Source organism: Canis lupus, chromosome 12 (assembly GCF_011100685.1).
Source record: "Canis lupus familiaris isolate Mischka breed German Shepherd chromosome 12, alternate assembly UU_Cfam_GSD_1.0, whole genome shotgun sequence".
NCBI lineage: Eukaryota > Metazoa > Chordata > Mammalia > Carnivora > Canidae > Canis > Canis lupus.
The window spans coordinates 70,690,051-70,702,933 of NC_049233.1; the positions used below are offsets into that span (position 1 = coordinate 70,690,051).

Below are 12,883 nucleotides of genomic sequence, written 5' to 3' on the forward strand. Positions count from 1 at the left end.
CCGACCCTGGGAATAACTCATTATTTCTATCTTCTTAGATAGTTCTTAGAATTCATCCAATAAGCATAAACATCTGAATAAATTAAAACATTACAGAGAAAAGAGAACCAGCTAAAGACAGCGATGAGTGCATATTCACTCTGAAAGCAAGACAGGGACCCCTGGATTTAGTCCATCATACTGAACTTGAAAAAGGAGTATCGAAGAGAACTAACAATTCAACTTGGGGAGGGGGTCAAAAAAGGAGCACTAATTTAGCACCTCGCTGCTAAACGTGCCTCCTTATTTATTCTTGTAGCTGAAGGAAACAAACAACAGAAAATCCCATTTAATATAAAGTTTGAAAATCAGAAGTGTATTGTTTTGAATGCCAGCTTCAGCGTTTCTCAAAGGCCCAAGACCCACCTCCATCAGGAGCAGCTAGGGGTGAGGACATAAAAACGCAGATTGTTGGGTCACATCCGAGATGCAGGGATTCTAACCCTCTGTGAAATGTGCCCAGGAATTAAGAGAATTTTACAGACCCTTTCCTCCTCCATGTGAGTCTCACACACGTTATAATTTGAGAACCGCTGTGATGGTCACGATTTTCGTGTGTGTGCGTGAAACTGAGCCTCAGTTATCAAGAGTACCACTGCACCTTGCTTGTACTTACACCGACGTGACGTACAACAACTTTTCAAGTTTGCATTTTATTTTTCCCTTTTGGCTGTAGAACTGTACATAGACGGCTGTGTCCCTCATATTCAGCAACTGCTTCTACCTTGGCACATATTGCTAAATATATTAAATACTCACTTTAGATGTAAGCTAGGGTACACAGCAATGTGCGTTACCTCCCAAACTCACTTACCTTCAAATCCTCAGGCTTCTTCAGAAAGTTCTGAGCCTCTATGATGGAAGTTTTCAAGACGAATATATGCAGTGGCTTCTCTAATATCCACGTATCTCAAGTCTGGCCAAGGAGACTCCTGAAGCGGACATCAGAAACACCATCGAGAAGGGAAGACACCGCTGCTGGAGCCTCTGGGTACCTGATTATCTCTGAACAGAACAGAAAAACAAGTAGTCGGTCACCTGAAATTCACAGAGAATCTGCTACGGAGAAGGTTATTTTCAGTAAACTGGCAGTGTTACTAAATTTAAACTTGGCCTGGGTTTGCTGCTCTCTGATTTAGCACAGTTGTCATTTAAAATTTCATGTCATTGTGAAGGCAGGATTGCATGATGCTGCTGCCTGCAGAGGATTCTGGTTGAATTCATATGGCTTTAATTGACTATTTCTTCTAAACATTGCATCAAGTGGTATTACTAATTTTATTTTTGATATGCAGATGCCAGATTTTGGTGCTGAATTTCTTTCTAAGTCAAGGTTGATTAGCTCTCTTGGAAATACATCCCTCCACGAGCCTCTATCACACCCCATAAAAGACAAAATGTGATACTTTTACAAAATCCCAGTGGAATCATCTGGAACGTTTGCTATATTTTCTTTCACTTGGGTAATGCTTGCCAGGATAATTAGACATAAACAAAAATAATATCCTTTCTCATCAATATGTGTTGCCTCCTCGGGGAAACCAAAATTCTAGCACTTTGCTGAATGAGTTAAGCAGACATTGCTAGTGGCTAATGGAAAAAAGAGACTGAAACATCTATTTTTAAAACTGGTAATTGACAAATGCAAATATTCTCCTCAAGGGTAGAAAAAGCAACATATACAGATTAATACAACATCAAATACAAAGTGACAAGAGCGTAATATAGACGTCAGCACAGAGTGCACTGGAAAACAATAGTTTTTCACGGAAGACTTTAAGGACTGAGCACCCAAAACCCACTCCCAACTCTCTCCCTCTTGCTAAGCCTCACAAATGCAGAACAGAAAATCAAACCAAATAAACCAAATTTACTTTCCCAGTCCCCCTGCTGCTAAGAATGCTTGCATGATTCCATTCTGGCCCATGCCGGGCAAAAAATGAAGGCAAACATGTGCTTCATTGAGGAGACGATTCCTGTCCCCCTTCTCTATTCCACACAACTGCTTGCCCTGCACCAGGATGTGGTATTTGCAAGGAGAGAGTCATCTTGTCACCGTAATGTAAAGCACAATGATGTTCTGGAGAAACACAAAGATACAGGTCGTCTGTTAAAGAGCAGCTGACTCAACACTACTTGGCTGCTGCTGCTGCTGGAATTCTGCTTGTCTGAACTACCGGGTTTTCTGCTGCTTGCTAACAGAGTCATTGCAGGTTGACAGAGCATTGAAAACAACATTTGTTAAAAAGTAAGTGCCATTGCTATGACCGTAGTGCTAGCTGCCTTTCTACGTTATTAGCTGCAAGTTCTCACTCCGTGGAGTCCGGCCGGGACAGCCGTCATGATGACAGAGGTGGGGACTTGCCTCCCTTTTCACTTGAGGAAAGCTGTACACGTGGGGAATATTGGATCACAGGGTAACGGTAATTCATTAGAATAAGATGAAATGGAAACTCTCCTCTAGAGCCAGGTTTGGAAGAAGAGGGCCCAGTATCATGGTTAAAAAAAAAGAATCCCGTCTTGGCTTCAGGGCTAAAGCTATCACATCAGCTGAACTCTCGGTGGAAGAGTCTGAAATTCGATTTGTAAAATTCATTCTCACTATCTTGTGATGTCCTGTGGATTCTTTGTTTGAAATACTGTTCCATCCATCACTTCATTACTATCTTCTCTTCATCAGCATTTCTTCTTTTTTTTTTTTTTTAAGATTGTATTTATTTATTCATGAGAGACACAGGGAGGGGCAGAGACACAGGCAGAGGGAGAAGCAGGCTCCATGCAGGGAGCTCGACGTGGGACTCGATCCCGGGACCCTGGGGTCACGCCCTGGGCCCAAGGCAGACGCTCAACCCCTGAGCCATCCAGGTGCCCTTCATCAACATTTCTTAATCATAGTCTGAGCTTTAACTATCTCTTTCCTAAACTATTGCTATAGGCCCCTTAACAGATTCTTTTTCTTTTTTCTTTTTTCTTTTTCTTTTTTTCTTAAACATTCTATGTCCTACAAGTGCTTTAAGATTTAGCTTTTTTTTTTTTTAATAATTAACCCATCCTAAGGATTTAGCTTCTTAAAACATTTCCTTAGATCCTTTTTCTGTTCAAAATACAAGAGCTCCTTTTTGGTCAACGGGATTAAGCCCAAGGTCCTTAACATTTAGAACTACTGGCAAGCACCCTGGGATCATGGGAGAACTTGCTAAACTTAAGTCAACACCAAGGAAAGAGGTGAGAAATAGAAAAAGAGGAGCTGGGCCTGACAGGTTGTTGTGTCATCTCTGGGCAGAGTTTTGCTTTTAGGTGGACTACCCTGAACGTATCAGTTGTGTGTGCATTTATAAACTTATTATTATTATTATTATTATTATTATTTATTTATTTATGATAGTCACAGAGAGAGAGGCAGAGACACAGGCAGAGGGAGAAGCAGGCTCCATGCACCGGGAGCCCGACGTGGGATTCGATCCCGGATCTCCAGGATCGCGCCCTGGGCCAAAGGCAGGCACCAAACTGCTGCGCCACCCAGGGATCCCCTATTATTATTATTATTATTATTATTATTATTATTATTATTATTCCAATCTGGTTGGTATCCTCTGTTACCTGCAACCAAAAAGACCTTTCCAATGCATTTACGTGTTTGTGTGTCTGCCGTTTCATTCATTTCTACTTCTCTCTTCTCTAAAAAGATCAAGCCCTCTTCCTTCATGATACATTCCCAGATTCTTCTAATTCATAGTGAGAGAATCCTAATTTAAAATTTAAACCACTTTACTAAAAAAACAAAAAACAAAAAAACTTTACTTTTCATTGTATATACTAATAATATACATTATTGTAGAACAATTATATAATAATGTAATAATAAGCTATCATTTCATCATGACTTCCAAATTTTTAGTTTAACAATTTCTTATCTCCAGGCTTTTATTTCTAACTGAATATATCCCGTCTCCACTTGGATGTCTTAAAGGCTCTACAACCTGAATCTGTCCATAACCAAACTCATAAAAACCTTCCTCTTAAGTACAGTTTTCCTCTAGCTTCCTTTTTTTTTTTTTTTTTTAAACAGCACCATCAACATTAGTTGGAGAAGACAAAAAAACAAGATCGTCGGCATTTTAAAAAGGAATCAGACTAGATTTGATCTTTTCTCCTTCGGCCCCAGTATCTGATCATCAAGCCCTTTTGATCTTATTTCCTAAATAATTGTAAAGCCTCTCTACTTTGTCTACCTTCTTTCTATATCCTCTCTGTAATCCCTCTCCTGCTCCAGTACCATCACCACCACCTTGTCTGTTGCCCGGAATGCTGCTTATTAGATGTTTTTCTGTCTCCTATCCCACATTTTGTTTCCCTCCAATATTTTCTCTTCGTGGCATTTTGAATGACCCTTTAAAAACACACAGTGGATCACATCAATCCCTTCTTTAAAAACCTTCAATGGCTTCCCACTGTTTTTAGGGAAAAGAACAAGGCCTCATATCACGCAACCCTGCCTGACGCTCCAACCTCATCTCCCCAGGGGGCAGTGACCATTTCTGTTTTTAAATAGACTCATGTTGGGGATCCCCGGGTGGCTCAGTGGTTTAGCATCTGCCTTCGGCCCAGGGCGTGATCCTGGAGTCCCAGGATCCCAGGATCCCAGGATCCCAGGATCGAGTCCCACATCGGGCTCCCCGCAGGTATCCTGCTTCTCCCTCTGCTTGTGTCTCTGCCTCTCTCTCTCTCTCTGGGTCTCTCATGAATAAATAAATAAAATCTTAAAAAAAAAATAGCCTCATGTTTTAAAAACCCAACATTCAGCAGAGTGTTTAGCACCTAGTAGGCACCCAATAAATATTTGTTGAATGAACAGCTGCCTCACAATATCTCTTGAACCGTGAGCCACGCTATGTTATTTTTTCTTATATATTTTATTTTCTGTGTTACTTATAAGTACATTGACAATAAAGAAGTGTCATATTTCTCTGTAACCTATAGCAGAATGCTATGTGAGTAAGAGGGGTTCAGCAGGTATTCAATTATTTTGCTGTTGATATTTCTACTCTGATTTCCTTTTTAAAAGGTTGAAGTTCATTCTCTCACACAATGGATAGTTATCAACTGTCTAGAAGGTTAAAAATGAATAAGGGGAAATTTATTAAGTGCAAACAATGGAAGTAAAAAAAATAGAAAACTTGTTTCTGGTCACAACTCTAAGGCATTTTCACAGATTAATTAAAAAGGAGCTGATCTTCTGCATCTCATGGAAAAGCGTCACGTCAGCCCTGAGTTATGTGGACAAACACTCAAACATCATGTTTGTAATTTTCACTGTCATTTTTTCCGGATATTTTATATTTTTCTTTAGAAATCTTTACCTTTGAAAAACGTAAGCAAAACTCCAATATTTTAAAATAACTAACAGCTGAAGTCTTTTTGGGTAGAGACTGATTTTGGAAAATAGTTACCCCAAGTATACATTAATTGTTAGTTATTGGATATTTACCCGAAAGGACAAAAAGAATTTCTGAGATTCAAAGGTAGGTATGAAATTTTAGCCTACGCCATAAACTGATATTATCTAAAATAAGAGAAATATGTCTGAGGGGAGCCTGCAGCGAGAACACACATGAGCAACCCGAAAGCAACAAACAGGAGGACACAGGGGTCCATGCTCGTCAAAGGCTTCGGACTATTAGCTGTGGCCAGATAATGTTGTCCAGGTTGGGGAATGATAAACAGAATTAGGATTGAGAAGATCTAGAAGGAGGAAAGGCCAAGAAATGCAGAAGTAGACAATGCAAATGCTCTGCCTGAAAAAACTCTCGAGTAGGCTTAACCTTCTGTTTCTGAAAAATTAGTTGAAGTTTGCCCAAGGGATATTTATACACGAGATAATTGCCTTTGGGTTTCTATAGGCCTGTTGTTCAGTTATAAATATCTTCTAGTTTTCTCAGGGTATTGAATCTGTTACGGAGTTTGTAAAAATTAAGAAAAAAAAAAACGGCAAGAAATTTTTTAAAAAAGGAAAGTTTGTTCAAGAAACGCATTTTGAGAATGACTACAAATAGTTGTCCTAAAAATAAGGGAGCAGGGTATTGTACAATTTTTCCCTACGGTATTAAAAGATATTTTAGGAAACCAGTGATTCATGATTTAATAGTTAACTGCTCTTCAAGCAAAATAAGAAATTGTACCAGGATATACACATGATTTCTTTCTTTCTTTCTTTTTTTTTTTTCTTTCTTTCATATTCTTTTTTCCCCCTAAGTTCCAAGGGACAGGCTGAGGTGGCACTGTTCATTTTGCTCTTTAATAAATAAAAGATAAGCTTAACTACATGATGGAGGGACAGATTCTTAAGCTCTTCCTCTTCACACAGGCCTCTTTGCTGGATGAGGGAAAATGATTTTCAACTGCAAAGGAGTTCACTTGCGAAACATTTCCATTTTATTTGTTAATTTCTTTATTGACTGACGAGATTAGATTTGTCCTTTTGCATGAAAATGGATACATGTTCTAAGATTAGAGTACGAGCCTTTTGTATTTCTTTAAAAATCAGTTCTTCTGTTCAGAGTACGAGACTGCCAACGGATGTCATTGTCTCTCTATAGTGCTGTCATATAATTTTAAAAAATGCATGGAATAAAGATGTTTATTAGAGTGCTGCTAAAAAAAAAAAAAAAAAAAACCAAACCGCGCCTGCCCGTTTATGTGTACTTTGTGTAGGCTTTCCTCTCCATCTTGCATAAAAATCCAAGAAGTTTTATTGGCCTACCTCTAGCTCGAAGATTGGAACACCCTAGAACAGCAATGAAAATTAAACAAGTAAAAGCCTCGAACAAGACGTCCGTGGTTACCCCGAGATGCTCCAACTTCTGTGCTGTTCTCAGGAAGAGGGACTCAAGACTTTGGGGACTCCCTCCCAATCCTCCATCAAGGAGATCTGGAAATAACATCATCATAAGGAGGCAGGAGTGGGATGTGATTAGAGAAGCTAAAATTATATTACACTGGGGAGAGGATGGCTGGATGACCGTAGTTAAAATGTTTTCTTTTTGAGAAGATCCGTCTCCCGTAAAACAACTGGCACACAGCGTCCCAGAATTCCGCGGAACACGGTCGGGGCCCCACTAGCTTTGAGAGTAAAGGAGAGAAAGCAGGAGCCAGAGGTTGCCAGGGCTGACCCGGAGGTCACGTTCCGATCTCCCTGTAGCCGCAGACGTCATTTACTTAGAAGAGTCCTCAGATCGCCTGGGGCCCGAGAGGCACATCCCTCGCGACCGCCCACGTCTAGCGGCCGGGCCCCCGCGACGGCCTCGGGGGAGGACGGCCCCTATGCTGGACAGAGTAGCGGAGGGGCCGCAGCGGTGCATCGGCCTCCTGGCTCAGGTAGCTCAGGCCCTTGGAAGTCTGGCCAGAAGGAAGGCATCCCCCCGAGTCTGGCTCCCAGGCTGGTCCTGCAGGACCTCAGCTCCGGAGGAGTGTGGGGACGGCCACAAGCGCATCAGGGCCCCGCGACACGCTGCCATCTGTCCTGCTCTTCCTAACACACTGGTCTTTACTCTGTGGTTCTGCAAGGGCATTTTTTTTCCACGTCCTCTAAAAAAAAGGGATCATTAAAAAAAAAAAAAAAAAAACCTGCTATTCTTGAGTTCCTCGCACTACAGTGACGGTTGCTACAAATCCTACACGATTCACAAAAGATCCTTAGAGACGCGCATGTTCAGTCCGATACCGGAGACCGACAAGAGGTTGAGACTAGTGTGGACGCACCTGCTCTGCTCATCATGTGTGGGGCACCTTTGTACTTACAAGTGCTTCCTCAGTCCAGTGTTTATTCTTCACTCCCTCCTACTTTAAGCTGTAATTGTTGATTTATCTGCGCTCATTAATAAGAGTTGAGGGCACGGACTATGCCGTCAACATTCTTCGGCCCCCGTAGACTGTCTGGCTTACGGCAGATGCTGGATGCATGATGATGATCGCTGCACATGAGATTTTGCATGAGTGCAAAAGAGAAAAATGTCTCCAGCCTTTATCTACTATCATTTTCATTTATTTCTGGAACTGGCAAGACAGGAGATTTGCATTACCTCTGAGCAGAGGCACGATGCAGTCAGATATGCTTTTCCATCTCTCCGCAAGATAAAATAGATGCCACGCAACAATTGGTGCTGCGATTTTATGCTGAATTGAAATATTTTAGACTTTGATGGGCTCAACAGATATATCCATACAGAAAAGATAGATGTCAAAGAACAGGAAAATGTTTGACTATCTCTCTCTTAACACTGCTAACTGTGAGCCATGTTACCAGGGCTGTTTTCTTGGGGTGTTCCTTAGGAAGTGAATTACGTCTACTTTATATGATGAATTTAAAAATGGGTCTACCTGCGCTGAAACGATTTGAGATGTCTTCCGGCCTGTGAAAAATGAAAGTTATAAATGTGTTCTGAAAATTCCTCACAACAATCAAAGACTGGCTTATTTTGGGTGGAAGGCAAGGTCGGTGACATTGAGAAATGTAGGAAATTCATGTGTTGATTTATGCTACTGCACAGCACGGTGGGTTTTTTTTTTTTTTTTTCTCAAGTGTAGTTGATGAAAAAGAAAAAAAAAAATTAAGAAGCATGATTCCTCCCGTTAATGTTCTCAAGGGAAAGTTCAAACAAGTCCAAACTAAACAAGATATTAGTGCTGGATTGTTACGGAAATTGCTCTGAAATGGGGCTAGGTCATGTGGCTTCTAATTCAGGCTCTGATGGCCTGAGATACATAGTTCCTACCCAAAGGGTTCTTTTCTTTTTAAGATTTTACGTATTTATTTATTTCTGAGAGACACAAAGAGAGGCAGAGACACAGGCAGAGGGAGAAGCAGGCTCCGTGCAGGGAGCCCTATGCGGGACTCGATCCCGGGTCTCCGGGGTCACGCTCTGAGCCCCATGGAGACGCTCAACCGCTGAGCCACCCGGGCATCCCTACCCAAAGGTTTTTATTTTGTCTATCCACATGGAAAGAAATCTGACCAAACGAGGGGTTGCTCTAGGTTTTCAACTAACACCCTGCATGCAAATCAGATAAAATACTAATTAACAAGGAGGGTAGTTATAGGAAAGAGAAGTAGAGACACAAAACACAAGTGCTGTCAGAAAATAAACTTTCTAATACTGTACCTGCTTATCACAGAATCCACATACATATAGGATTATACATAGACTTTTAGAATCCCAAGCTTTTTATAATTCTTCTACTTTGAGCATATCTTAGCAACTACGAAAGGATAATCATGACAGAGGAAACAAAGTTCACTGCTACAGAAACACTGAGGATCGGTCTCATTACAGGAGACAAATCTATTCCAAGGAAGAGGATGCTTGATGATGGTTTACTGGATGAGTCAAACTCCCCCATGTCCTAAATGGAGACCTTCTGGAAAACGCTAACGGCTCACCGCTGCTAAAAGATCGAGAACGTCTCCGACCCTAGTCTTAGAACGGGCACCGGGTCTCATCAGGGAGAGGGGCCTACGGGGGAAGTAATAGGGCAGCTGGATCACAGCTCCAGCTCCGCTCGTCTGCGCTTCTCAGGCCACAGGCACGAAGCTGGAGTTAGGGTCTGAAACCAGGAGAGGAGAACCACGGCTGGTTTGCCCCCTACACCCGGCCCTGGCCTCTACTTCGGCAGCTGGTGGGACTCCTCCGTGTCTTTGAGAAATGACAGCGGGGACAGACTACTGACGGTCGTACCTGAGAGGCTGTCCTATTCTTAGAGCCTCCTTTCTGGGTGTAGGGGTTTAATATGCAGAAAAAAAAAAAGTAAAACCATAGTCACTAAAACTGACTTAGGTAGACAGCAGGCACTTGTCCACCCAATAGTTCGGGGGCGCCTTTGCCAAAGCCCCGAGGATATAAAGATTCTCAGATGATCTGCAAGTGCACAACCTCGTTCATTGGCTTCTTTGAATGGTTTCCAGTCAATTCTCAAGCTTTTACACACAGACAGGCATCTTCCTTACTCCCCATGCCACCAGCAACTCTTTTTTTAAAAATAAATTTATTTTTTATGGGTGTTCAATTTGCCAACATATAGAATATCACCCAGTGCTCATCCCGTCAAGTGCCCCCCTCAGTGCCCGTCACCCAGTCACCCCCACCCCCCGCCCACCTCCCGTTCCACCACCCCTAGTTCGTTTCCCAGAGTTAGGAGTCTCTCATGTGCTGTCTCCCTCTCTGATATTTCCCACTCATTTTTTTTTTTTAACTCTTTACTAAAGTGAATGTTGGGAGCTGCCCAGTGGAACTTCCTCCATTCCCTGTGCTTGAATTAGTGGCTTCCTAGTCTTTCACTCTAATCAAAGCCCTGCACGCTTCCCGACCTGGGGGAGGACCAGCTTTCCACCTCATGGTGTACAACTCCTTACGGCTGCCTTTTTTTTTTTTCATTCATTAACCCCCAAATTCATAAATCACTAATTTGTCATCAAAGTTTGCTAAGCTTGGCTCTTTTCAATTTATTTTTAATTCCCATCTGAGAATGTCTCAATGAGAGGAAAGGACCCAAAATATTTCAATGTTAAAAGCAAAGAATGTCAGGTGTGGGGGTGATTGGGAAGAGGATATATCTGGTAGACGTTCACTGGTGGTGGAAAATAGTTCTTGGAATTATTGAAATCATCCTTTGTCACTAAACATAAGACAATGTTGTTGTTCTGATTTAAATGCTTCCTGAAAAATGGGAGTAGACTCACAAATATATTTTTGTAATTTAAAGTGTAAAAAAAAAAAAAAAAAAGCCCACCATGTAATCTGGACTCCCTTCTCTATGTAATTATAGTCATTTTCTAAAGTGTCTGGTATGAAAACACAGACCATACTGTAGTTTTCAGTAATATCTTATGAAAAGAGCATCTCAGAGCTTAAAATCCAGTGCGCTGTTCTCCATGCGGCGTCACCCCAAACTACCTACGACGTTGGCTCTTTGGATGCAAGTAGGGGTCATGTCACGACGGAAGCCAAAGGTGGCCTGGACCGCCCTAGAGCATCGCTCCAGCACCGTCCCCGGACCTGCCGTGTTGCCAGAGTAACAGAGGAGAGTGAGGGCATCTGCCCGACTGGTTTTGATATCAGTGGATTAGACAATCAAAGCCATGCATCACCACCGAAGAGACATGTACTAAGCAGAGGTGGATTAAAAAACAGAAAAGACATCACGAGGTGCCTCACGGCCTTTAAGAGAGACCTCTCTCAGTTCTTAAGCTATGCCTAAATATTTAAAGCAACATCAGATTGTTTTAGACGACAAGGAAAATATCTGATCTCCCTATTCTTGCCAGGCCCTGTATCTCTAACCTCCAAAGACAATAACTGCTTTCTAAAAATCACCCATTTTGAGAAATCTTGCTTGGACAGTTTAGTGTGGAAAAGTCAAAATGTTCTTTTAGGCAGTTATATGCTTAATCGGGTCAAGAACAGATAAACATTGTTAATGTTTCCCTTTTTTTTTCCTTCTCATTTTCTCCATGCTTTGCCTCTGTTATTTCTTGTACTACCTCTGAAGCAATATTTTCCTTCTTATCTACTTTTATTATACATTCTCTCTACAATCATCCAGGGTTTCTTTTTTTTTATTAATTTTTTTAAAGCAGATATCCACCAAGAAAGATAACTTTTCCATTCAACTTTTCTATCATGAAGGATTCTCAGGTCTTATCAGGTAAAGTCATAATGTGGAAATTTATCCACCTAGTAATAAGATCTCAGGTAATATCCCTTCACTATATTGATTTTGCAAAATGCCACAATTTTTTTTTCTTTTTTTTTGGCCAGACTTCAAAGTGCAGTGATGGCTCTGCATAGGCGATTTTGAGAAGGCGTGTTAAGATGTCTCCGACTAAACGAGGCTAGGGAGATCATATGGGCATGTGAAATAGAGAACTGCTGCAATAAGGAAAGAATTGCCACATCGTGGCATGACCACATCCAAGGGGTATACACATAGTCATTTTCCCAAAAAAGTCAGTTAAAAATGTGTACTTCTCAGTAAGACATAAAATGACTAAATAATCTAGATTAATTCTCCTTTCTAGATTGTAACATCCATCAGCACCAAGGTCAACATATAGTCTGTAGCTTTATTATCACTTACAGCTTTAGTACTTGAAATGTGACTAGTCCAAAGTGGGATGTGCTTCAAGTAAAAAGTACGCACTGGATTTTAAAGATTCAGTAGAAAAAGAAAAGAATATAAAATATCTTAAGAACTTCAACATTGATTACATGCCAAAATAATAATATTGGATAATATTGGATAATACTATCATATCCATATTTGGATAATATTGGATATATTTGAAACACATTATTGAATATATGTTTGCCTGTTTATTCTTACCTTTTTATTTTTATTTTTTTAAGATTTTTGTTTATTTATTCATGAGCGACACAGAGAGAGAGGCAGAGACACAAGTAGAGGGAGAAGCAGGCTCCATGCAGGGAGCCCGATGTGGGACTCGATCCTGGGACCCTGGGGTCACGTCCTGAGCCAAAGGTAGACGCTCAACCGCTGAGCCACCCGGGTGTCCCATATTCTTACCTTTTTTAAAGGTGGCTACTAGAAAATTGGTTCACAATGTATTTCTACTACGCAGTACTTGTCTAAAGAACTGCGCATTATGTGTTAAATGAACAATGGGCAAATGCATATTTGAATGAACGAAAGGGGCCTCCATCTAGAGCTAACACTACTTCACTTCTGATAGAATGACATTCAAGAAAAATAGGTCAACAACCTGCGGTAGACTTTACCGAGGTCACCAACTCCCCACCTCTTCCAGCATCTATGTGCCCTGCCACGTGTCTTT

General features: G+C 41.2%; 1 protein-coding gene across 8 annotated transcripts in view; it reads right to left on the minus strand.

Annotated features, from left to right (window-relative positions):
- HS3ST5 (heparan sulfate-glucosamine 3-sulfotransferase 5) overlaps positions 1-12,883 on the minus strand; it is a 251,137-nt gene that overhangs the window by 149,729 nt on the left and 88,525 nt on the right. For all 8 annotated transcript variants that reach the window (XM_038555004.1, XM_038555006.1, XM_038555009.1 and 5 more), the window contains one exon: positions 854-1,044. The gene's annotated coding sequence lies outside the window, so the exon portion shown is untranslated. The remainder of the gene's footprint in view (positions 1-853; positions 1,045-12,883) is intronic.